This window comes from Anguilla anguilla, chromosome 3 (genome assembly GCF_013347855.1).
Source record: "Anguilla anguilla isolate fAngAng1 chromosome 3, fAngAng1.pri, whole genome shotgun sequence".
In the NCBI taxonomy this organism is placed as follows: domain Eukaryota; kingdom Metazoa; phylum Chordata; class Actinopteri; order Anguilliformes; family Anguillidae; genus Anguilla; species Anguilla anguilla.
In genome coordinates, this window is record NC_049203.1 from 62,444,487 (window position 1) to 62,470,320 (window position 25,834).

General features: G+C 39.5%; 2 long non-coding RNA genes across 2 annotated transcripts in view; both read right to left on the minus strand.

Moving 5' to 3' along the window:
* Window positions 1-658: 658 nt before the first annotated feature.
* The window catches only part of LOC118223147, a 93,650-nt gene continuing 68,474 nt past the window's right edge, over window positions 659-25,834 (minus strand). The window contains exons 2-3 of the long non-coding RNA XR_004764407.1: window positions 2,269-2,355; window positions 659-702 (exon numbers count right to left, since the gene is read on the minus strand). This is a non-coding gene — a long non-coding RNA (uncharacterized LOC118223147). The remainder of the gene's footprint in view (window positions 703-2,268; window positions 2,356-25,834) is intronic.
* Window positions 10,414-11,458, minus strand: LOC118223148. The gene is made up of 3 exons (XR_004764408.1): window positions 11,380-11,458; window positions 10,993-11,072; window positions 10,414-10,579 (listed from the first exon to the last, which is right to left on the minus strand). It is a non-coding gene; the product is annotated as an uncharacterized LOC118223148 (long non-coding RNA).

The window sequence follows — 25,834 nt, forward strand, 5'->3', positions numbered from 1 at the left end:
TAAAGATATATCCTTTATTTCCAATCCATTGTCGTGTTTATGTTATTTCACTAAGTAGAGCTCTACAGACGTACAGAATTCTGATTGGTTGTTGAATCCATTGTTCTGAATAAACCTGACCAGACCTCACTACACTTGAAATAAATTTTATATGATGGTTATTGAAATGGCTGTGTGATGTCTGTATAAACAAATAATAATAAAAACAGACATAAAAACTATGTGTCACTGTTCACAGTGTAGCTTAGCCATTGACCTTTGACTTCAACCACCAGCTATTTACAAGAGAATTGTCCAGCCATATTCCAACAACAAGGACAACGTAGGTCTGCCTTTCACAGTTTGTTTTGAATGTGGAAAGATTTGTTTGGTTGGATAATTTGACAGTTTTCAGCAGCATTTCTAAGGCTTACTGTGTCCACACTGCCTTGTGACAGTGAGGGCCCAGAACCTTGGTATAGCCTACTCCTTTTAATCATGCTAGCAGCACTAGCTGAGCAGTGGTATCTTAAGAATGTAAGTCAGAGGAACTGGGTCAGATGTACTCCTTTATATGGTACTTCATTTGTCTGGTCTTCAGCTGAAGATGTGATCAATCAGTGGGCATTTTTTGAGAGGAGTCACTAATGTGAATCCTCCATGGCAAGGCCCATGCTCACCATTTCAGCCTGTGGGAAGTCCTGGAGGTCCTGCCTGAAGCACCTTAGAGAGGGAACAAGTCAATGAGCACCCAGTCGGGGGGGGGGGGGGGGGGGGGGGATTGGGGGAGGGCGGTTGTGTCATATCTGAAAACTCTGAGCGTTAAACAGGCTTGCCTATAGGATTATGGCTTTCCCTCGGCAGATGTTCATGTTTTAAAACATATGTAGGAGCTTAAGCCTGATGTGCACGCCACAAGGGGACAGGGTTTATCAGTTCTGGAACAGCCTCAGTGTTTGCAAGCCCTTAGACTGCTAAGATGCAGATGCCATTGTGTCATTGGTCCCAGCTGTGTGAGTGCCCAAATTGTGAATTTGAGTCCTGTGAATCGGGTTCCCCCGTCACCCAATGTAAGCTCAAATGGCAGAAATCTTGGCGTCCACTTTGACAGTAATTTAAGTATTAACAAGCATATTAGGATGGTGATACAGTCCTGTTTTCTTCAACTAAGAAGACTCCCCAAAATGATATCTTTTTTTATCCAAAAAGAATCAGGCAATTGTCATTCATGCTTTTATTTAATCCTGCTTTGATTACTACAACTCTCTCTATACTGGTTTTACTAAGCAGGACATATCTAGATTAGTTCAGAATGTTTCTGCCAGATTCCTCAACCAAAAGGAGCAGGAAAGGAGGCATTAACATGGAGTGAAACAAACACAGTAAAATGAGCGCCACCTCAGCAGGCAGGTTAGCCAGTCTGCCTTCCATCTGCATGCACTGAATCAGAGGATGAGAGAAAACCTGCTACCTGTGTTCCCTATCTGAATTTTTATCAAAGCTGGGCCAGCTGTGATCCACAAAAACACATGCAGGTTAACTTTCATGATTCCTCGAGCATGTTACAATTACAGAAAAGCGCCTTAATTTAGGTCGATTGCATTCGAGATGTTTAGTCCACAAAAATTCTCATTTGCAAACATGTCCCCTGGGAGTGGGCATTCTCCCAGTCACAGGCACACTGTCTCGTCCATTGCACTGAGAATTTTTTTTGCTGACGAGCTTACTTTTCAAAATGATGCGATATCTAATATGGCAAGACGAATGGCTCCAGGCCTTCACACCACGGCTGTAAAAACAACTGCAATTTCAAAACTTTGGCAAAGTATGGATTGTATATGTCACATGATCAAAAGGTACCAAAGGGGATTAAACAGAAACCTATAACACTCTGTAAACCAACTATAGTTCTCTTCAGAAACAAATGTGTACAATTATAAAATGGGTACAACAATAAGCAGATTCTTTCAGACTACAAGACCAAAGCGATTTTATTTTACTGGTCTCCTGAAAGATCACCATAGTTACTCACTGAGCCTCAAAACCCTGGTGAAAACTACACTGCGATACCACACCTGAAACAAACCCTCCTCCTAAGACAGACAACCCAAATGTCCCCCATACAGGAAGACTCCAGGGGGCAAAAAGGATGTGCTCACATTTTAAACGAAAGTCGACAAACGCTCTGTGTTTCATAATCTCAGCTGGGGCTGCCAAGCCTCCCCATTCTTCCTCGATGCTTCAGAAAGCCTGACCTCAATCATAACCCCTTGTGTAAGGTGTAATAACCCGTACTTGTGCTTCCGGTGCCAGGGGCCTTAGGACAGCGTGTAACTGCTTCCTCTGAGTTCTGCGTCAGCACAGTTCACAGGCAATCTGCAAATGTCACAGATGGGAATTAGGTGCATCTATCCCTGCACTCATGCTAAATTTAACAAAGTGCTGATTTTTTTTTTTTCTTTCTTTCTTTCTTCTTCTCCCCCATTCCATTCCATCGACGCGGGCACAGGAACGAACCGCCGCAGGACTAATTACCTGCGCTCTCGGAGTACCTGTATCCAAAGCTTAATGCAGAGAATTCAGATGTGGGAGAAAGCCATATAACAGCAATCAATTCCGGCTCCGGAGGGACCGGGCCCTGCACTCACCTTGTAAATCAAAAGACATCTTACTGGGAGGCTCGATCTGGGAAATGAAATGAAAGGAAAGTAGGCTTCGCCGCGTTCGGCTCCTCTGAAATTACATTATCGATGGGCACCTTTTGTCAACTTATGTGGCAGTAATGTTCTCATGCATCATACTTCTTGTTAATTTAGGTGCACTGTTTTCCAAGTGATGTACCGTAACAAGTGTGGCACATGAGACGGTGGTCTGACACGTGAGAAACCACGTGATCTGCCAGGTTCGTGCATAAATGCAGCAATAATTTATCAATTTATCCGTGGCGCATGAAAAAAATGATTTATTAAATCACTCTTGCCTTTTGCCAGAGGACAAAGTGTGCTTTCTCTAACCATCTGAAAGGTTATAGTAATGTTTGAGAAAAATGTCCTTTTAAAAAAAAAAAAAAGCCACTAATCATGAAATATTGCTTTGGCTTTTGGAAAAGCAACTCCTGGGAAACATTTGGACTGGAAAAAAGAAAAAGTTGAGTTCAAAATAAGAACTGAAGAAAAACAGCTGTGTCCATGTAAACATGTTTTTCGGCATAGCGTATTTTCATATCTCAGCTCTAATGTAGTCAAGAGGTGCTTTAATGGTAACAAAGTTCATAAAATTAGTAAAATGCTCAGACAGTTGTGAACACAACTGAATGTGTAAATCACGAAGAAATCCAATATTAAAATAATAAATATTAATATGTGCTTCATCCCCTTTTCTCTCATTTTACACTTGAATAGTCTCACAAGAAGAGATACGATGGGATGTAATGACACTTGAAAAATATGAAAATGATAAAATGTTTTGGAGAGGTTTATTTACAAGTTGGATCATTACAATACTTGAAATACTTTAAGTATATGGATTTGGGGTAGATTCAATCAAACGCTCTTAGCCAGTTTAAGGGCATCAAACCAGACTGGCTTCTGGACTAATCTGGTCTCATATGCCCATAAAGTTGCCATATGCTGCTACTGCACCTCCCTACCACCTTAGATCCCAGAAATGAGTAGTTTTTTGTGTGAAAATATGTTTTTTTGTACTTTTTTTAAATTTTTTTTTTACAAAGGATGAACCAACCACAAAATGACACTGAAACAGAATGACAGTTTCATAAAGAGAGAAATAAAGTGTGGGGATGCGGGGGGGGGGGGGGGGGGGGGATTATACAAAAACAAATAATGCATTATGGGGGGAAATACGAAAACATATACCCCAAAAAATACATAAACATCTGCAAGCATGCATATCATTTCATTTATTACACCGCCTTTCCTAAAATCTTATCCAAAAAAGACCGTTGTGGGTACAGGTTTTTGTTTTAGCTCAGCACTACGATGCCTGATTCAACTAACTCACTCATCATGGTCTTCAATCAAGACATTGATAAGTAGAATCAGGTGTCTTAGTGCTGGACTAAAAGAAAAATCGGATAAGGTTGGGGACCCCTGCTTTAAAGAAAGGTAAATTGTTTATGCAATTTAACATGTTTACAGTGATGTCCATAATCAGTGACTGCAGAATCTCATCTCTAAGTGGTAAAAGTGGAACTGTGCCTTATGAGAATCCCCCAGGATTACTGTCTGTATGCCTGCGTGATAATTATTTCTGTCATTGATTACAGTGTTTTGCTAAAAGAAAACCTGTAAGATGAGTCTTCAGTTCTCAAATTTTCTAAGTAAACTGCTTATGTGATTGAACATGTTTTTTTTTGTTGTTGTTGCTGCTGCCAGTCCTCTGTGCTTGCTTGGGAGAAGTTCTATTCACCAGGTAACTAAAGAACCCGTCACTCCCTCTGTCAGTCATGTGTCTGACATCAGACATGAGATTAAACTGTTGTGTGACACTGGTGCATTCCTCCCTGGAGAGGTGAGATTGCCTTCTGGAAGATTGCCATGGCAGAGTGCACAAAGAAAAATGTAGTGCTCTGGCTGGGATTGCTGGTCACCCACTAATTTCCTCCTCCTAGGCCTTCGGTAATACTTTGTATTCAAAAACCTTGTCAGAGCAAGGGTGCTGACCTAGGATCAGTGTTGGCTTTTAGCTCACAATTGATAGGTTAGGATATTGACAAGGGAAGCAAAATCCAAGATCAGCACTTCTCTAACACAGTTTATTCATTTGGGCCCTGTGCTCCAAAAAGTTCCAGATCTCTCAGTTGTAGTCTGACCTCTCTGTTTCTTGGACATAAACCATGATTGATGCCAATGAAAGGCCTCAGCCACTTTGAGGGCATGCAGCCATTCAAAACTGCACTTCAGCCTCTCCACTCATCTTTGATTGTATAATAATTAATTGAATGCTTCACCACCAGAGCCTGAAAGATGGATGTTTACGCCAAATCTGTTCAGCAGTAACAAAAAAAAATTTGATATTTCGGTATTTGACAGACAAGTTGTAAGGCATATGACAGAAAGCAGGGTAGTTATGAAAAGCAAGTCCCTCAGCATGTGCACTTGCATCATAATGTAGATGTCCAGTCCCAGTTCTGTCAGAGCACTGCTGTCACAAATTGAATGTACAGTACATGTCTCTGATTCCTCATAAATATCAAGGATGTGGCTCCATTTTGCACAAGGCAGGTGTCCCAAGCAGAACATTCTGATTTCTCTTGTTTGAGGCATGAATTGGAACCACCAGACTACATTTGTGGTTCAGCCCAAATTGCTTTTCACTCACTGCAGGCAGATCAGCATCCATCCCTGAACAAACCATTCTGCTGCTGCCCATTGGCAGAAAGCAAAACCTTTTTGGCACAATTAAATGCAAACAGCAAGATACAGTGGGCACGCTCACATGCTGTTAATCTGCCTTTTGTTGTGTTTAAAGGCATGAAAAAGTATATTATTACCAAATCCTGGTATTTATTAACAATAGCACTTCATAGTACTGCGAACAAATACTTTTTGTGATATACAACCCTTTAGACGCCAATAAAATTAAAATATTTCAAGGAGCAATACCAAATTCCAATGGCAAAATTCTGAACAAAATCATTGCATAGTTGGGTTACAAAGCTAAATTATCAGGGATCTGAAGAACTGTATAAAACTGTATAAAGTTTTTTTATACTATTACCAAAATAAATATTTCAGTGATTTTAAATATGTATCTGACACAGGACAGGTACAATGAAAGAGACCCGGTGGACATTTTTCTAACTTTGTTAAAAAGTCACAAAACATAGTAATCTGCATTAATTTTTCATCTAGAGCCCTTTGGAAGATGAACATACATACAGACACAGGGTGCACTTGTCCCCTTCTGGTTTCAAGGACAGATACTTAATTGCTGGACACTAATACACCATTCCATATTCAGTTTTGATTTTATCTATAAGCCAGTGCCAGCAACCTTTTTAAATGTTTTTATTCCTGCTCTCCCTTATGCCTTTGATGATGAAATTATTTAATACCCAGAACTTGAAAAATACCCATAACAATGAAAAATATTTCCTTTTACTAATGAAGCCTCATAAATTCCTCCCTCTACATCTCTCACTGAAACTTTAAAATTGCATTGATTTAAAAAAAGAAAAGATAATATATACATTTCTACCTAGCCATTACCCAGCCAGTGCATTTCCTCTAGCTAGAACAGTTCATTCAGTACACTTCCCTTTCATCTTTTACTTCAGTTTGCATAACCTAACTGAAAATAAACCAATATTAAAATAGTCACTTGTTGAGTAAGAAGCAGCCCTTTAACAATGAAATGGTGCTATGTCCTAGTGGGGGAGATATGTAAAATGCATTAATCTCCACAGAACATTAAGCCAACTGTAAGGAATTAAGGCATTTCCGGTATTTGCTGTTTTCGTAAAACATGACGCCCACGTCCTGAGATTGTTCGACAAAAAAGCTTTAAATAGGCTACCCCCTAAATGGGCAAGGATTGGGAAGATTGGGCATCTGTACATTAAAATGGGGTTAAAATGGGCCTCCACAAAGGGACACAGCATACAGTTCATATGTGACATACCTTTCTAGCGTATATGTTGTCATAGATCAGTTAAGTACTTCTGTTCTGTTTGTTCTGACTTGGTGTATGCGGCAGTATTATGCAGTGTCTGTTTTATTGTGAATAATAATGGATGCACTAACTCATTTAAATACTATGACAGAAATGCAGATACAACTGGCAACATTAAAGTCCTGACCATCAGGTGGTAGTGCAGGGTTCTATGGTTACTAGTAGTATAATATAATGTAGTATAATGGCTAAGGAGTTGGTGTTGTATCCTAAAGGCCACAGGTTCGATTCCTCGCTAGGACACTGCCGTTGTACCCTTGAGCAAGGTACTTAACCTGCATTGCTCCAGTATATATCCAGCTGTATAATTGGATACAATGCAAGTCGCTCTGGATAACAGCGTCTGCTAAATGCCTGTAAATGAAACTAAACTACTTCTTCTCAAATTCCCTTTTAAAAATGGTGCACACGGGCCAAATATTTTCCACGCACTGTTTATGAAACAAAGCATGAATAATATGTATTCCACATGTGTGTAAATACCTTGTTAGTGCATAGCTACATTCACTGTAGGGCTCTGTAGTCAAGGTGCAAACGTCAAACTCGTGTGGTAACGCACAGCGGTGCCGAATTAAGGCAACCAACTTCAGTAATTTTATAACTACAGACCTTAGCACTCCTGCAGTGCAGTTGTAATCGGTTTGTTTAAGAGGAATAAATTACCTTTAGGTGGCGGGGGTTTGATTCTATCTTGGCCAATCGGTTGGGCCGATTTATTTCCTTTTGATGCCTGTGAACCGGTTCATAGTGAACGGGTGGTTTTCTCAAGGTTGAGTTCCTTGTTTAGGACATTGACTCACCAAACTCGCATTTATGGTACCCTAAAAAAAAAAAATGCTGTTGAGGCTGTCATAGAGGCTGTCATAGTAACAAAGGGTGTAAAGTAGAGGATAAACATTTGTATAACACAATGGGATAGCACAAAAGTGTCATTATAAAGCACACATAACAGAACTTTTGGATAAATTGTGAAGACATGCCTGTCTGTATAATATGTTTTCAATGAATACCATTTTCTAGCATTGATAGCTTATTCTGCAAAGCCAAGTAGTACACACACACACAAACACACACACACGCGCACACACACACACACACACACACAAACACACACACACGCACAAACAGCAGTTTAGACATTATAATTCTTGTTGCATATTTGGGGATGTATGCTGTTAAATTGGAAAATCCAGTCCCTCATCCATAATTAATGAGGGAAAATAATGAAAGGAATGAATTACAACCATTATGACAGACAGGCCTGTATTAAAAGTTTCATGAAAGTATATTAGCAGTCATAAACCATTAATGACCAATCGACTGACGTTTATTCTTTGGTTGCACTTTTTCTTTCATCTGAGCTTTGGTTTTCTAAAGCTTGCTTTGCGTTACTGTATTTCAGCAATGCCTGGATTGATATTAGCATCTCGTAACCCAGCATGCACTTCACTAATTTGGTCTGCGGCTCGGCCACCTCGAGGTGTCCAGTGTTCCTTCCTAATTAGTGCATTCTCCACATGTTTCATCCATGGTCCTTCTTCTATTCTCTAGAATTCAAAGCAGATTTTAATTAATACATTACCACTTCCAAGCAGATGCCTGTACTGTGGTATGCATGCATATTGGAACTATTTTATAGTAGTGGAAACTATATAATATCTACAATGCATAATATCTGTATGTCTGTCCTGTGTGTTTTACACTTAAAAAATCACACATTGTTTTTTTTTCATGGGTAAGTGATATTTTTTACTACTTTTCTACTTTTCTTTGTCTTTAGCAGGACACTAAGGGTTTATGGCATTAAACACTTGGAACCATGGAATAGAATCTTACCTGTTAGCTGGACAATTCACATAAAACACTCTCTTAAAAGGCTGCACCATGTACTTTTTGATCTTTTTGATATTCTTGTCAACCTAATTAATGCATTTTAACTTTCAAAAAGGAATGCCAAAACTTTCTCTGTTCACTAAGGAACTGACTAAGGAAATCAGTTACCGAAACTTTAAACTCTAGGCCCCTTCGAAATAATTCTCGACCTTGTGCCCACCTTCTTGGGTAGGGATTTACGGTTGTTTTAAAATGTCGCCCGGATTTCCAAGAAAAACACCTTCATTATCACACTCTCCTGTCATACATTATCATACAATTGTGCAATATTTTGGCAGCTATGCGCTGATTTTGGACTCATCTCTGATCCTGTCTTGGTCAGGTGGAATGTACTGTTACCATGGTCACCTTTAACAGCAATTGTTCATTCATGCCCTGCAGCTCAACCTGTGCATTAACCTTCCGGAACAGACTTAAGGATTGTTCTTGTCATCGCAGGGGTTTTCTCTAATGTGAGCTACCCTGAAATTAGACACAGGTTTAAGAGAGTGTTCAAACTTTTGAACAATTTACAATTACAACATACAAGATGCAGATACAATTTTTATGTATGCACATATACTGTCATTGTATGTCTGTCATACGGCATATGTCTGTATATTAGATTTTCCCATGGCGATCCTAAGACTATTTTCAAATGAGGCCCCAAAACATTGATATCGGAACATTTTTACATGTATGCATTTCTATTAAAGGCATCTTTACATGTCTTTACATATGTTCCGCTCTAGGCATAGTAGCCACTAGTAAATGGAATCAGTAAGGGTCTCAGCTTGAAACAGAAGGCCATACATTAGTCAGTCTCTGCTCCAGTTTGCTGGGTGACTTAAATAAATCTTGATTTTAAAAAGAAAAATACTTAATTGGCTCATATGTGGCAGCATGTAACTGCCTTTACCTGTTTCAGGTGAAAATTATAATCACTCTCAAAAACTGGTGTGTTAAAAACAACACATAACTTGTCATTTTTAACACACCTCCATGTCAAGGTAAGCACAACACATTTTGTTAGCACAGTCTGTGTTAATAAGTCTCCCTCTGTAAATGTGTTGAAAGTAACACAAAAGTAGTAGCACAAAAAGTGTGTTGGATATTAACACATCTGTTTTGATTGTTGGCGAAGATAGGTATAAAGCTGCAGCTGATCTTGTGTTTATTTCTTATAATACAAAATGATTTAATGTAGCCCAATCATTGTGTTACGATTAAAACAATTGCACGTGGAGCACCTGAAGGTAATACAGTCACATTAGATGCAATCAAGCAAAAGGGAATCTGCTCCAAATTGGTGATCCTTATTTGAACTGGCATGCTTGTTAATCGGGAAAAACAATCCGCAGCAGATCAGGACGATTTAAAAGGTACAATATTAGCCTCCCTTCTTTAAAGCTTAGGAGTATCCACTCCTGGGAATATGGTGTGCATTTTCTAATCAAGACAATCCTCACACCTACCATTAGCATGAGTACAAGCCATCGCCAATTAGCCTCTCTCGTTCAATGAGTGTCAATACGCCAATTAGTACGAGACCAAAACAACATCCACTTTGAATGAAAATGAACAATGCGCACAGATTTACTATCAATTTATCGAGGAGGTAAGCAAAATTATGGAAACTTTTAAATTCATTAAAAAGCGCATCCTTGATAGGATTAGTGCTAGGCACTGTTTCATCCCATTCATCTCACAGACTCTAGAGAAGCATTAGTGCATTCACCTGATTAACATGAGCAACAGCACCAGACCAGTGAGCAGAGATGCGGACTTTACTAGGGGACTGGAGCAAGTTAACATTGCATTAACCATTGTTAACCAAAAGCCAAAGCAAAAAGTACTGACAGACGGCATCCATAACAAGCCCTAATAGAAACATAAAGCTATAGAGTGGAGAGGTGAGTCAGTGTGCAGTCTGAAGAGGTCTGTCTGCTGTCCCGACCAATTTGGGAAGTTTGTTTCACCACTGTGGGCCGATGGGAGAGTTGCCAGTTGCCTCAAGGTTGCAGAACGGAGAGGTCTGGCCAGGGTGTAAAGAAATATGTATCCAATATGAAACACAATGTTTATGCCACAAAAAGTCCATTATTTTTTGAGCTTTTGCTGTTATTGTAAAAAAAAAAAAGAAAGAAGAAGGAACTACTTGACTTCAGAAGGGCCAATGACAAAATGCCCATTGTAGTACAGTATGTCTAGGGCAGGTGACATCTTGGAAATCCCAGTCAATCCATCAAGAAATAAATACAACGATAGATAAATAAATAAATAAGCAACTGCTTAAGTTGTAGCCATTGGTTGATTATGGTCTGAAGGACCATTTCAGCCAGCCTTTCTTCGCAATTAAATATTAATACCTATGGTGCAGAGTTAAACTAACAATTGACAAGGTAACATATTCATATTCTATACATATTCTAAATCCTCTTGCCTTACCTTTCTTCTCCTGCTGCAGTATCAAAATAAGAGGGACTTAAGTCTTCCAAGGCTGGTTATTGCTAAGTAGCCATCTGTAGCTGAAATTTAAAACATGAGAAGGGACTTAATGGTTGATTTTTAAATCAGTAAGCAAGAAAAATGTATGTTTATCTTTGAAAAGACACAATGCAACTGTGTCAAGCGCATTGCGTCACCAATCTGGTATAACAAAAGGTGGTTTGAAAATTCTGACCGTTCGGAAAATCAAAGACAAACTTTTCCTGTCACCTAATAGGGTTACTAGTAAAAAAGGACGAGGCTACTTTTCTGCTCTACTGCATTTCTTCCAGGTTAATTAAGACTTTTCCAAATTATAACATTATTTTGTTTGAATATTTTGCTCACGGTGGAGGTTACTGGCTCTCGATTGCTGGCTCTCTCTGATGAGTTATTTTCTGTTGCCACTGATGTCATCTTTTGCGCTGTCAAGCCACTTCATCAAGTGCCAACAGCTTTTCTCTGCACCTTCAAATTTTTCCTCTCAAAACACTGAGGTTTACACTGAAATTAGCCCAGTATTAATAAATGTTCAAACCACATCCAAAGCAAGTCAGAGACAACAGGTATTGCTTATCTATGAATAACATGGCATCTGACAGTTCTGGGCATTGACCCAAATGGAAGGGGGACTCTTAAAGCTTCCAGAGATCATTACTATACAGCCATTGTCTGCACATATCAGTGTTACATTTATTTGAAATGACACACACACACACACACACACACACAGAATGTTTATTTTTGGAGGCGGTTTCTGGGTGGGTTCTGTTTATTCATACATTTCGAATTCTGCTGACAGAAAATATTACTGCCCTGTATATAATACATTCACAAAATTCACATATAGCGGCATGTCCCAAAACCATTATGAAATTGAAATTGCCCTGTCAAGCCAGATAACCAGATTTTGTCAATCTAAAAATCTAAATATGAATATTTGGAAATATGAAAAGTGTGTAGTATCCAGCCAGACATTACCAGTACTTCAAGTATTTCAACATATTTTCACAATTCACTTTGCAAAAATACAGTTAGCCAGTTTAAGTGTATAAGCCAGCATGTGCTAGCTAGCTACATGTACAGTAGCTAGCTAACTCATGCTGTTCATTTTCTAACAATAGTATGCTGATGCCATGCCTATAACACACTCTAAGCTTTTCAGCAGTTCTGTTGTGTGTTTGTTTGCTTGTTTTTGCCCATTGCTCACCTGATAAATCATATGTAGTTTTAGTATGCATTTAGTTAGTAACTCGTATGTAACTCATATGTAAATTATATGAAAGTGAGTTACTAATGAAATACAATTTGAAATTCCAGTTTTTATTTACTGTTACAATCTGGGAAGACATCTTTGTTTTGAAAAACTGCAAATGACATTGAAAAGCTTTCTGCAGCAATTAGCCATGATTTAGGGTAAAATCAGAGGATCAAAATTCAGTGGAGCATCAGGTAAAGAATACACTTTTTTACATGCCTAACATCTCAGACTTTTCAAATACATGTGCATTCTGAGTAAACTGAACACTGAAATTGAAAGAAACTGATTTTGTACCTATTCTGAGTGACCTGGCCTTCTTGAATTGGCTATTATTTAGGAAATATACTGACAGGATTCTGGTGTTCATTGTCTGTGAACACCATGGCAACTCCTTTCAAGAAGCCTCAGGATTCAGACCAGGTTCTTAAAATAAATAGGCCAATCACTGTTAATAAGTGTCTTACCCTATGCACAAAGCTGCTCTATTCTGAAATGGAGAGACTCCATTTCTATAAAAATATCCAACAAGAATTGATCCACAAGAGATGGAAATGGATCCACAGGAGATGAAAATGTTTGGCTGAACTGAGATATTACACCTTGAAGACTACAACTAGCTGAAGTCTATACATATTTTAAACAGACCTAGGTCAAATGCAGATGGTAAAAACTCTTTAGGATGGAAAAATTAGAAAATGCTCCTGCAGATCTCTGACATGTTCAAAAAAAGTGTTAATTAAACAATACAATAATAATAAAGAATATAATTCAGAATTTTGTGGAAAGTAAATATAATAATCTGCATGAATTGTATTGTTGTCTAAAGTATTATAGATAAATGATATGACCCATGTCTGATAATTGTAATTATTAAGGATTGTTCTGTACTGAAGTAAACATTACAGATTGATTGAATGATCTTTGAATTTTGACTATATGATTTTGACCAGGTACTTTAGAGTTAAAATCCCATATATAGAGTACCTATGGGTTTTCAGGAAAAAAGTTTTGGGGGAAAATCAACAAGTATTATTTATTTATTTATTTATTTATTTAAATGTAATAAAGCAGATCTCAACAAAAAGGTGATGCTTGCATTTCTTGCATCAGCATGTGTGGCAGTATGGCTGTATTACCAGTGAGGGGCATTCCACAATGGTCACGTGAGATCAGTGTGATAGTAGTGTACAGTGCATTAAGCATAAGTAAATGGATGCGCTTATGTGTACAAGAACAAGGCCAGGTCTTTGACTTCCTGTGGCTATATAAAGTTGTTTCAGAATTCTGTAAATCTAGGTCTAGGGTGGCTAACCCTTAGTCCTTGAAGGCTGAATGGCATTTTGGTTGTTGTTACTGCCCAGCACTCAATTGATCAGTTAAATCAGTTAATTACACAATTAGCTCACCTTGATTTTACAGTGTAAACTGGTTACTGATTTTAAGGTGAGTTGAAAACAGGAACCAGCAGGCCCTGTTGCTGACCCTGGTTTAGATGATAAATGGCTAAATAAGTAAATAATTGCACAAATTAAAAACTAGTAAATATGTATTTCTGTGCAAATGTTTCCTCACAGGAGGTTCATATAGTTATGGTATATCCCCTGCCTGCAATATGCTTGGCTAGCATACCTGACATTCCATTGGCTGTGTGTTGGAAAGTCAAAGTGAAATGAGTAATATTACGGAGAAAATAACATTTGCTTTCGAAATTTGTGAAAAGCTGTACGGTTCATATGATGCCATGCTAATACTAGTGGCTTTAACAGTATATTCAAATTTAGTTTTAGAGTAAACCTGTGAAATAGGTTCTGTTAGCAGACGGATGCATGGCCTTGATTTCTTCAATAAAAAATAGGGGTGAATGTAAATGTCAGAACAGGAAATTCAAACTAGAACAAACAAGCTCACTTTTTAATGCACTGAAGGCACATTAAACTGTCATTGCTAAATAGTTTATTTATTTTATTACAGCTTTTAATTGATTCATCATCCCATTGGTTTTGCTCAAGGTATTTCTTTTTGAAAAGATTGGTTATCGTCTTCATTAGTGTTTATTAATGAAGACGATTGAGGACAGAACCGGAGGATGACATACAGACTGGGTGAGATCAGAGTACAGTATTCTCAACGGCGTTATTGCTGTTGGTTTTTAATTGCCTAACATGAAACCCAGTTTCGACTAGCACAACTTTCTCAGGAGCCTGATAGTTAATTAAAAGCACAGCCACTTGCTGGGAAAACAAACCACTCATTTATTCACACATACACATGCATCTCACATACACATGCATCTCATCTCCTCTGTCAGGTGATGCAAAACTGCTCCTTAGTAAAAAGGCCCGTGTCATCAAAAACAGTCATTTCCTTTAGTGCAAAGCACTAAGAGAAAAGCCATTCATGAGCCCCCATCGAGAGAGACCCCCTCCACCCCCCCCCCCCCCACCCCGACCGGCAGGTGCTAACAGACACCGCGGCACAGCAGTGGGGGTGGGACCAGCCTAACGAGCCCAGAAGGAGAGGTCGATTTTTTTTGAGATCCCCTCTTAATGGTGCCTCACGCCATTGTGCCCGCTTAAAATTCCCTGAATGACAGCAGAGGAGAGGGTGTCTGACAGCTGTCATTTAAAAAACACCCTGAAAACTTTTTTTTTTTTTTTCCCCCGCCACCATTGCGATAGTTTGGAATTTGCAACATTATGTCGAGGCAAGCAAAGAAAGTACGCTATTGCATAGCAGGTGCTATTTGCTTTCCGTCAAGTGTTTGTTGCCCATCCTGTTGGTGGCAGCTCCGGATTCCTGAATAAATTCCACACGGCCATTAAATATTAATGAGAAGCAGTGGGAATTGTTACTGAAGTGTTAGCAGGTCATATTTTTGCAGCACAATATTGAGAGCTGGAAGCACAATAAACATTTGAATATTTATTAAACCACTTACAGTGTTTCACAATTAAATTTCCGGCACTGGACATAAAAATTATACAATGTACAAATAAATTATTTGTAGTGGACTTTGGCATCTGTTTTATGAATGGGGTCAGAAGTTTTCATGTACTTGGAGACCTGGGAAGAGGCAGGGCCTCCTGATTGGCTGCTGTCAGCTGAGCGGTGCCTACGCCCTCCTACAGCCAGGGGGGCCTACAGGACCTGGGGCAGCAGCAGCAGCCTCACACACAGGTATGCTCACCTGAGGATGATCAGCTGTCAGCTCAAGTGTTGCTCATTGCTTGTGTTAGGCTTGTTATGAAGGCACAGCTTGCATTACCAATAGTGCATCCCGTTACTCTTCACTCCTCACCACCTTTCTTCTTCTCTCCGGCTACCTCTCGTGTCTTACCCGGAAGTGGGCAGAGGAAAAGAGGGAGGAGATGAGTTTTATGCTGCTTCGCCAATACAGTTCCGTGCGCTCTGATCATCTCCTCCAATACAAGGGGCACTGGAGGGAGGGAGGACACAAAGATCGGTTTCCAGGCCATGGAGGAGAACAGGTGGTAGTGGAGGAAAAGAGGATACATTTTTTGAGGACTGGGACGCACCCCTTGTGTATGATTTGAGTGCATCAACCCTGTAGACACCTGCCGACACCTTAACTTTTCTGCTTCTTCAAGAAGCCGTTTCTCTAGTCTTTCTTTTGTAGAACTTTTGTCTTTTGGATATTTGTTTTGCTCTGGGCTTCCATTTGTATTTGTTGGATTCATAGAAATAAAACAGCCTAAGGCCATTTCTTGCATTCATTTGCATGTTTTTTTTTTTTTTGTCCAATCAATGACACAGACAGTGGGTCCAACTGACACTGTGACACAGGGACGAAGTGTCGAAGTTATGCAGACTTGGTGGTTTGAGGCATTTCATTCAGGTTAAACAGCCTGTGGCATGTGAGGACCCAAGGTTTTGTTTCACAAATGCGATGTGTGACTGTGTACTGAGAAAGCAAGCTTCTGCTGTTAGGGAGAGACATCTGCAGTGCTAGGGCACAGTTATCAAAGCATTAATTATGTCTTTATTTAGACGGTGTTGCCTGCTGAAGAGGTAGCTACAGTACTCCGTTCTGCACACAGTCAAATCAGTTCATGGAGATTAATATCCCAAATCATAAACAAAATCCTACTTGATGTGATACAAAAAAAAAAAATTGTGTTGGTACTTTTTAGTCAGGTTTTAACATAATGGGGGGGGGGGGGGGGGTGGGGGGGGGGGGGTGACCCAAGTTATAGTTTTATTTTTGGGTTTTTATACAGGAGTGGAGGCAAGCATTTTGCACAAAGAAAATCCTGTTCACAACAATCTATTTTTGGCAATAACATCACTATCTTGTCAGAAGAATCAAGTGGATTGGCTGGGCTGTGCTCCTGCTTCTACGCACGAGCTCGACTAACCCCTTTGGAAACAGCAGGTGTGCAAGAGCCCAGGAGTGGCTGCAAATTTATTGGCAATTTGCAAGGGGGAAAATCATAAGATTTTGTGATGTGAGAATGAAAATGGTCAGACATTGCTTTTGTTAAATGGGCCCTGGTCAGCCGAGATCTGTCCTCCCTGAGAGAGCACCGGCTGCTCTTGTTAATATTCACTAAGGTGAGCAATCGCCCATTTGTCTTTGTTAGGCATTAGGCTGATCGTGTGTCATGCATTTGCGACTGAGAATCATTGTTACTCCAAGCCAGCCATTTAGCGGGTAATGAACTTCAGCACGGATTTGTTACAATCAATCAGTGTGGTGATGGATCGTTAAATATGATATTGCATCTGTCAGTTCCTCAAAGGGGATGGCTTTGTTAAGGGACTGACTCAATGGTGTGATAGAGAGAGCTATTAGGTAGAGGTTTTTTTTATTTTGTTTCTGCTTTTTGTTTCCTTTTATTTACCCCATTTACTTTATTTGGACCATGGGTACCTGTGTATTTTCGGTTTTCTCATTTCCGTGAAAATCTACTCTTTTATCTGACTCAGATTTCTTCTGACTTCTGACCCACCAAAACAGAGAATTTTAAATATTTACCTTTGAATGTGTGCATTTTGCAGACGCTCGCACCCAGAGAAACTAAAGGAGTAAATGCATATGACAGTGAGAAAAGAGCAGTGACTAGAATAGTCAGTTACATCTGATTCAATTGGAGAGGCAACAGGGAAAAGGGCAAGGATGTTTCTCCCTTTTATAATCTCAGCAAGTAGTCAAGCTAATAGTTATGCCTAGAGTCAGTCTAGCAGGTATGCTTTTGTAGTGTTTTGTAGAGAAGGGAATCAAGGGCAGAGACGCCGAGGTGCTATCTGAAGAGGCGCTCTGAAGAGTCTGCGGCAGAAAGGCGAGGAGTGACGCGAATGAGACGCGCGGCCTTATTGGAAGGGGACTCGAGGAAAAACCGGAGAGGTTGGGCGAGGATCTGCCGGCGGATAATAATCTTCATGTAGAGCGGAGCGGCGTGTGACGCAGTCTCGTCGGCTGGCACTAGTGTCGTGTGCGGGGAAATGTGTGGTTACCCACATGCCAGCAGAAATACAGAGAAGAGGCAATGCGAGTATTCCAGAAAGGCTGTGGGCAAGTCAGGCCACAGCATTTTTAATAAGTTATAATGCCTTGATTGTGCAAGCAGGGAAGTCAGTGAGATATGCGTTACAATAGTCCAGGCTTGAGCGAATTAGGGCCTGATTTGATTTATTATATAGTATATACCATAAAATATGCTTTTATCATAATCCAACATAACTGTACAACACTGATTCTGATATTAATACACTAATATGTTCTGTGATATTTGAAATCAGATTCAGGTGAATATGCATATATAATCTAATTGAGATTTTTTTCCTTTTTTTCATTTTACTTGTTTAGTACTGGAAACTTAATTTCATTCCACACTTCCAACGAGTTTGAATAACCATCATTAGATCACAACTGATTATAATTTTCAATTTATCATCTCCATAAATCCGGCACAGTTATTTTCTGTGGTAATGATGGTTGCTATATCTCTGTGAAGTCGGGATAATCAGCAAATCAATCAAAAATAATCATGCTGCAAAGCATGTCAGATAAAGATGACTGACAGCCTCTCTTATTGTACCATCAGTCATGCAGTTTATGTAAAAACAATATGTCAACAAAGGAGAAATGAAAGACCCCCAAGGAGAAGAAGAACACAGAATGAATGGATTATAACTATTCATCTGGTGCTTATTTTTCATAGATTAATTTTGTATCTTGTATCTGGTAACTTAATAAAAATGAATGAAAAGCAGTAATTAAAAAAAAGCTGAATTTTCTGCCAAACAGGCAGTGGGCAAAGCACTATTACAGACTTACAGCTGGCATATAATTCAGGACAAGGATGCAATAACCTTGTGCAAATAAATGTGTGAGCGCAGGTGATGGGGAGACTTTGAAAGTCGAAGGCATGCTTAGTGGCATGCCGGTGTGTGCCGACTGACATGAGAAATCTGGTTCGATCTTGGCCGGAGGACAAGGGGAGAGCGTTGACGGGGAGGCTGGGGGGGTTTTGGATTATATCCTGAGGAGCACAGCACTCCGCAGCACAGGTCCTGTCCACAGAACTCGGACATCGGGACGAGCCGGCTCCACAGGACTCAAACACACAGTCTGACCTCTGCGCACCTGCCATCCACCCTGGTCTTGATTGACAGGTACTAGTGAAAAGTTTTTTGAAGTACTTTTCTCTTTTATGTTTTTCTTTTTTCTTTCTTTTCTTTCGGGGCCAAATAACAAATGGAGGACTGTATCGTGAAGTTTTTTTTTTTTTTTTTTTAAGGGTGTACGAGCAAATTCACACACACACAGCCACACCCCATAGGAAGAGAAAAAAGATATTGAATCAGCTTTACTGTCCAGCTCTGGGGGCGGAAACAAGCATACAGAGGCATCTATTAAAAAGACTTATGATGCATTCCATATGGATTTTGATGGGCCCAGGATACCTTTAAGGTTCTCCTCCATTACCAAGGCAGCAGAAAAGGAAAATTTCTTGGGGTTATACAAAAATAAAATGAAATACCCATTTTATGTCCGTATTACTAATTCATACATTTATCTACATTGTAGTTGGAGTGGTAGCTTGCAGGGTATTAATTGTTTGAAAAATTGCTATACAAATCACAAATTACAAACTATTTGTGCCTTATGCCCGGTGGAGACTCTTTCCATTTCAGTGGAAAGGGGAGGGCGAGTTGTGGAGAGCACGGTACTGTAGCTCTATATTCTAATGCAGTCCCAGAAATGTCACAGTGTGAATGGCCTTATCCATGAAGCAGCCAAAAAGACACAGTATACAGTGTCAGGGGGATGGTGAACAGCAAACACGGCACAGGTAACCAGGGAGGTTTGTCGCCATTTAGCAACAGTGTGGTCTGCTTTCTCTCTCTCTCTCTGCAGCTGTTACTGTTTTTGATTTGTTTTTTGCTAAAAAAAAAAAAAAAATGTTTTCAGCTCAAGGCTACTCTGCAACTAGGCTTCTGTTGCCATAGGGAGGTTCTAGTTATTACCCCTTGGGCCCAATCAATATTTTTTATTTGACTTTAAAGTAAAAAAAAGGTTGCTGAATTTCTTTTGGGTGATGGGCGATGTCACTTCACAGTTTGTGATGAAAAAATAAGACCAGACTGGGGTTAGCGCCTCAGTGAAGCCGCGTATCCATTCATGCGTCTCAGGGATTCGAGGTTCTGCTGCTGTAGCTGATTTTACTCTTTGCCTCTCTGTACCTGGTGAAAGCGCAGTTGAGGTGATGACTCACCAAAAAAAAAAAAAGAAAAAAAAAAAAAAAGGGAAAGGTTTGAGATTTGAAATTGCAGAATGTGGAGCGTGAACATGAAATAATGTCTGTGACTTTTCCAGAGATGATCCTTTCCTCGAGGCCTAGTGGGACAAAGCAATCCCAACCCATCCTCGCTGCTACGCAGTTTTTGATCCACATAAGCTGGGGCACCTGATGCCAAAGCCTTTGGACTATCCCACATCTCATATCAATCGCCGGGGGCAGGGGGCGGACCGCACCATTCCGCCACAGAGCCAAGCCCCAGCTTCAGGATGTGAAAATAACTTTCTGACCATTCATTTAAAAAAAAAAAAAAAAAAAAAAAAAAGCAGAACATGTGCCCCAGGTAAATATGAGTGTCTTCAGCCATTTGCATTTTCATTCAATATTGTCTAGCGCTGCGAGCACAAATCCAAGCCGCCTTCCACAACCTTTTAATATTGCCCTCTCTCTCTCTCTCTCTCTCTCTCTCTCTCTCTGCGGTAAACTCTGTCTGCTTCTCTGATCCCCCCCTCTCCTCTTTGAACATGATTGATGTGCTGTGTTCATTGCTTAGTGGATTGAAATGATTGAAATGTTAATGCCATTGTCTTTCAGCCTGTGCAGCGTAAGCGCGTATCGACCTCTGCTTCTCCCTGCCTTCATTGTTCTCACTGTACCAAGCCTTCAGACTTTTTTTTTGTCTGTCTGTCTGCCTGTGCATTGTACTGCAGCTACCTCCACACTGTGGTCAATCACTCAGTCCAGACTTTTTTTTTTTTGCGCCTTTGTACTTAGTCATTGATCTTGTTTGAATAGTACTAGTCCAACTGGACCAACTGTGTAAAAAAAGAAAAAGAAAAAGAAAAAAGTACCATTATTTGGCACTGACTTTGGTTTCAGACGGCTCCACCAGTGTTCCCGTCTGCACAGTGAACAGAAAGGAGAAGCAATCAGTTTCACCCCCTGCCAAGCTAACAACGTGTTTGCCTTTCATTGTGAAGGCATTCTCAGGCAATGTATCACAAGTTTGTTTTTGCTGTTTGATGCTGCGTTTCTTTTTAAGGCGCTACTGGTTTTTCAGCAAAGCATGACCTCTAAACTTTACTGCAGGTCACTCATCTGTTCACACATAAAAACAATTACTCTTGAAAAACAATAACCTCATCTTTGCCCATTTAGACCCACTTGGTCAATATTATTGTACAATGGGGCAATTTTATTGTTCGTGATCCCAATGCACACCTCTTTTCAGAAGTTTGTAATCAAAAGTTTGGAAGGTTTCTGACTCTTCTTTTGGACCTGCTTCCAAGAACAGATATGAGGCTAAGTGCTTTGTTTGATGCCATGCTAGAACCCGAAGTCCAGAAGGTCGAGTATTGTGGGGAAAATAAATGATAGTAGAGAAACAGTTTTACAAAGGCAGACTTTTCCTATTAGCAAGTTTAAACGAGTCACTGCTAATGCAGGGATAGTTATTCAAATTCATGCAGCTCCATGGAAGTTGCTAGAAGCTACCGGAGACTAATTTTCTGCTGTGACCTTAATGGCACTGGACACAGTCACCAGTGCTATAATACCTCAGTATAGCAGTCACCATTCAAAATACAAATCTAAATTCTGCAATTGAGTGCAGAGTGTCTGAGAAAATAACATGGTGTAGCCTTAGTGCATGTTAACTTGTGGAACAAGAGGTTATTTGCTGAAATATTGAGCGTTGCCCAATGTGCCTGAGAATTTTATTTTCTACTCAGCAAATTGAAGGCTGTCGTTTTTATGAATAATGCATTTCTTGTAAGAAAAATAGGAACTGATAGGATGGTATTTTGAGTATGAAATTCGCATTCAGTCGGGGGCCGTGTACTTTTTTAATTAATGAAACATAACTGCATTTTGTTTAGATCATTATCAGTGTACAGGGTTGATATACATTTCATTTATTGTGCATTTATTAATAGACATATATAAGGGTTTGTGCATGTGCGTACGTGTGTGCATGCATGAAATTTGTTTTGGCACTAATCTGCTGGGGCCAGATTATAATCTTATATTGTAATATAACAAATGAAGGAAATATATTGACAGTCTCAGATTAGACAAAGCAAAAAACAGAACCATTCATACCCACAGAAACTAGGTTTTGAGTTCTTTGTAGACACTGTTAAGTTTCAGAGTAAAATACTTCTGTATGGCCCTCTTTCTGAAGTAGGTTGGTGATACTTCCCACATGGAAATATTATCAGCATCCTAATTTTCTTAAACAAAACGATAACTCAAGAATATTATCTGACTACATGGGGACACAGCCTATCATCAAAAGTGGTGTGGATCATTTTTAATGTTGTTTTTTTTTTTCCAACTAACTACAGATAGTGGAAATGGAGTAAATACTGGAAATACAGTGACAATTGTTACACTAACATTACGTATACAAATGTACTGTATATTTGTATGTATATTTATATAAGCTATGAAGAGGAAATGTCTGTTTTTACATTAGATGCCTGAGCTGCATATTCAAGGGCACGTGCCGTTTTATAAAATGATGGCATTGCTAATTGTTCCACAATGTATTTTAAAACACGATATTCCCTCACCACTCAAAGAGCAGTAAAGTAAAAAAAAAAACAGATTAGCTCGCGCAGAACGTCGGATTGCTTTATTTTCCGCGGAATCCCTGGCCATCGTTTGCCACATTTTTAAGCTCAAGCTCAAGCACTGCTTTGAGCGGAGAATTAATTTGTAATTTGAGAATAATTTGTTTGGTTTACAAGGCGGGGAAACGGTATCCTTCAGCACATCCTGACAATTATTACAAGTAAATTGAGGCTTTCATCTTTTTCGCGCCGCGGTTTGCAGGGAGGTTGGAGAGACTCCATTGGCGCGTTGGCGCGCACAGCGTAGCGCACGATTTAATCCCTTCTGGAAGCGAACCTCGTCTTTTTGCGCCCCTTCGCGCAATACGCCGGCGATGTTCGTTTAATCTCCTCCTCGGCCGTGTGTACATGAGCAAACGCGGACGCGCTCGCCAAACATGAAAGCTACGTAGCGCCTCGATTGCGAACCTTAACAGGATTCGGCCGAGCGTGCAGACCCACGAGTAGCTCAGTCTTTCACTGAAGGCACGCCGTTCAGCACGGAGGAACACCAATGTGACCGTGTTAATTAAGCCCCCGTTTTTTTGCCCTTTGCTTGAATTCAGAGGGAGATTAAATATAGACCCTTTGGCTGACTCCAAGCGTGTTCTGCTGAAATTAAAAATCCATATTTGTTTATTCAAGTTACATTTTACATATGAAGAATTTCTGCATGAGCTGCAGAGGGGGAGTTCTTAATTCACCTTCAGGAAAATGTATTTCCATTTATGTCTTTTTTTGGTTTTATTCACAAAGTCTTTTCATGATGAAAGTAAATGATACTGAAATTATCTACTTTTAAAGCTGGCATGCCTCAAATGGCTGATTGTCTGAAAACGCACAATACAAGGAGTATGTTTCAGACAAGCTTAACAAGAGTTTTGGTTCAATGGAGCTGCGTGTAACATTTCCTCCATTGTAGATCATCCTTAGAATGTGAAAATCACTCTTTTCTTTCTTTATTGTACTGGTTTATCTCACCCGCATCCAGAAATCGGTGTCATCCATAATTACACTTCTGTCCATATATCAATCAGTCAACCTTTATTTAACACAGCATGGTTTGCAAAGAACTTGAAATGAAATTGTGTAGCAGAGGTGCACATGTTTGCTTAAATTAACTGATAATTAGACCCAAAAAAGACAAGATAATACAAAATTCCAGCAGATGTACAACAACTATGGCAAATCCCTACTAACTTTCTGTATAAACATTGTGCATATTTGTTTAAACAGAACTAACATCATACGTTCCAACCCTTCCCACTCCATCTCTCCATAAATAAAGTGTGATTAACATGTTGAACATTGAAAGAAAAAATGAAAAAGAATTTCATTAAAACTCAGAACATCCCACTAATCACAGTCTAATTATATCACTGAGTAATTACACAGCAATTATATCCCTCTGTTCTGTCTGAATCAAGCACATTCATAAAAGAGGGTACATATGGGTTGATTAAAATTAGACGTGAGATCTCTGGAATGAGGAAATGCTATAAAGCATAATAGTCAGCCTACCCTCCACTCCTTGGCATATTTTAATCAGTTTAATTTGGTTTGATTAAATTTGCCTATAAATTGGAACAGTCAGAAGCAGATATTCCCCTTTTCACCACCGGAGAGGAGAATGACCCGCACTTTACAAAGATCCTCTTTGTTCACCTCCGAGTGTGTTCGGCTGCCTGAAGTCAAGTAAGCCTCAGTAATTATACAGTAGAATAATGGCATAATGTAAGGAGAACTTGCTCATGCAATTCCACTTTAGTGGACGGAGAAGCTAAACTAGGTCAGAGAGTCTATTTATTTCCATAATGGACAGTGTGAAAAGTAGAAAAGTTCAGTTCGGGCATGACCTTAAGGGTAGAGGGTGTAAATCATTCAGCCAGGTATTTGACCGGATTATATATTTATTTATTTATTTATTTTTATATGAAATAGATCTACTCTATTGTATTCTAAAACCTAAATGCTGCATGACCTAAATAATAGGGAAAAGATTAATTCAGGTAGAGGGAGTGATGATTATGTGTTCATGATTTCAAAATACAATCGAGCAATTGCTATTTTAGTATTATTAATATCAATAAACAGTGTTATTTGTGATAACACTTAAAAAGTGTTATTTGGTCCTTTGAATTTACCTTTGTCCAGGCAATTTATGTGTTAATTTCATTAAATACTATTTAATGTGTGGTATTCTGTTTTCCGCTTGATATTCAGTTTAGTTACAAGTGAAATAAAATGAAGAATGACCCCATAATTTTGAGTTAAAATACTTCTTTCCCTTTATTATGAATATGCCGAAGGCCTGACATATTTGCAGTCGCATTGCGCCAACAGTCTGGACCCATTCACACGATTAATTCTGTCTGGCAAGACGCTGTTCACCTCTGTTCTCAAGGTGTACGGACAAGAAAAGCATCAGGGTCTCTAGCTCAAAGTCATTTTCAGCATTGCATTGTGGGAGCCTGTCAACTCAGCTTATGAATATGTGCTTTTCTGTCTGTTCTTTCATCTTATTTTATATTATGCATTATTGAAAAGTGTAGTTTTCTGGAGTTATTACCACCCTTTTTTAGGTCTATAAATCTCATGGCTTTCAGGCCTGTAACACTTAGCCAATTCAGTTTGTCACATTTTCTCATTGTTGGAAGGAAATGAAACATTCTGCTTTAACTGAAAGTGGCAAATCCAACTGCCAGCAATTTTCAAACCACCAATGGAGGGTTGAATAAAGTACAATGGCAGGAGCAGAAATTAGATTCATCTTAGTATCTCACCAGAATCTTGTCACGGCACTGTATTCAGCGAAAGCTACAGGCTATTGGTTGAGACTGACCGAAGCTGCACGCTATTGGTTGAGACTGACCCAATAGCACCTCTCGGGCAACACTAAGTGCAGAAACATTCTTGTATTGACATTGTTCAAGATGATACGGGGCTATTCTGGGTGAAATGGAAAACAAACACTACTGTAAATCGCTCGTTGAAGAAGTTATGTTAATGATGAGGTGAAAGCCTCTGGAAAACATGAATGCGACTTCACACCTTTGTCAGAGTATCTGGTATGCGTGAGGAATTCAACGTTCTACTACTTAGTGTAAGCAGGTCTATGCAGGAATTGGAGCAATTATGCGGAAGTGTTACAACATGTCACTGCTGTT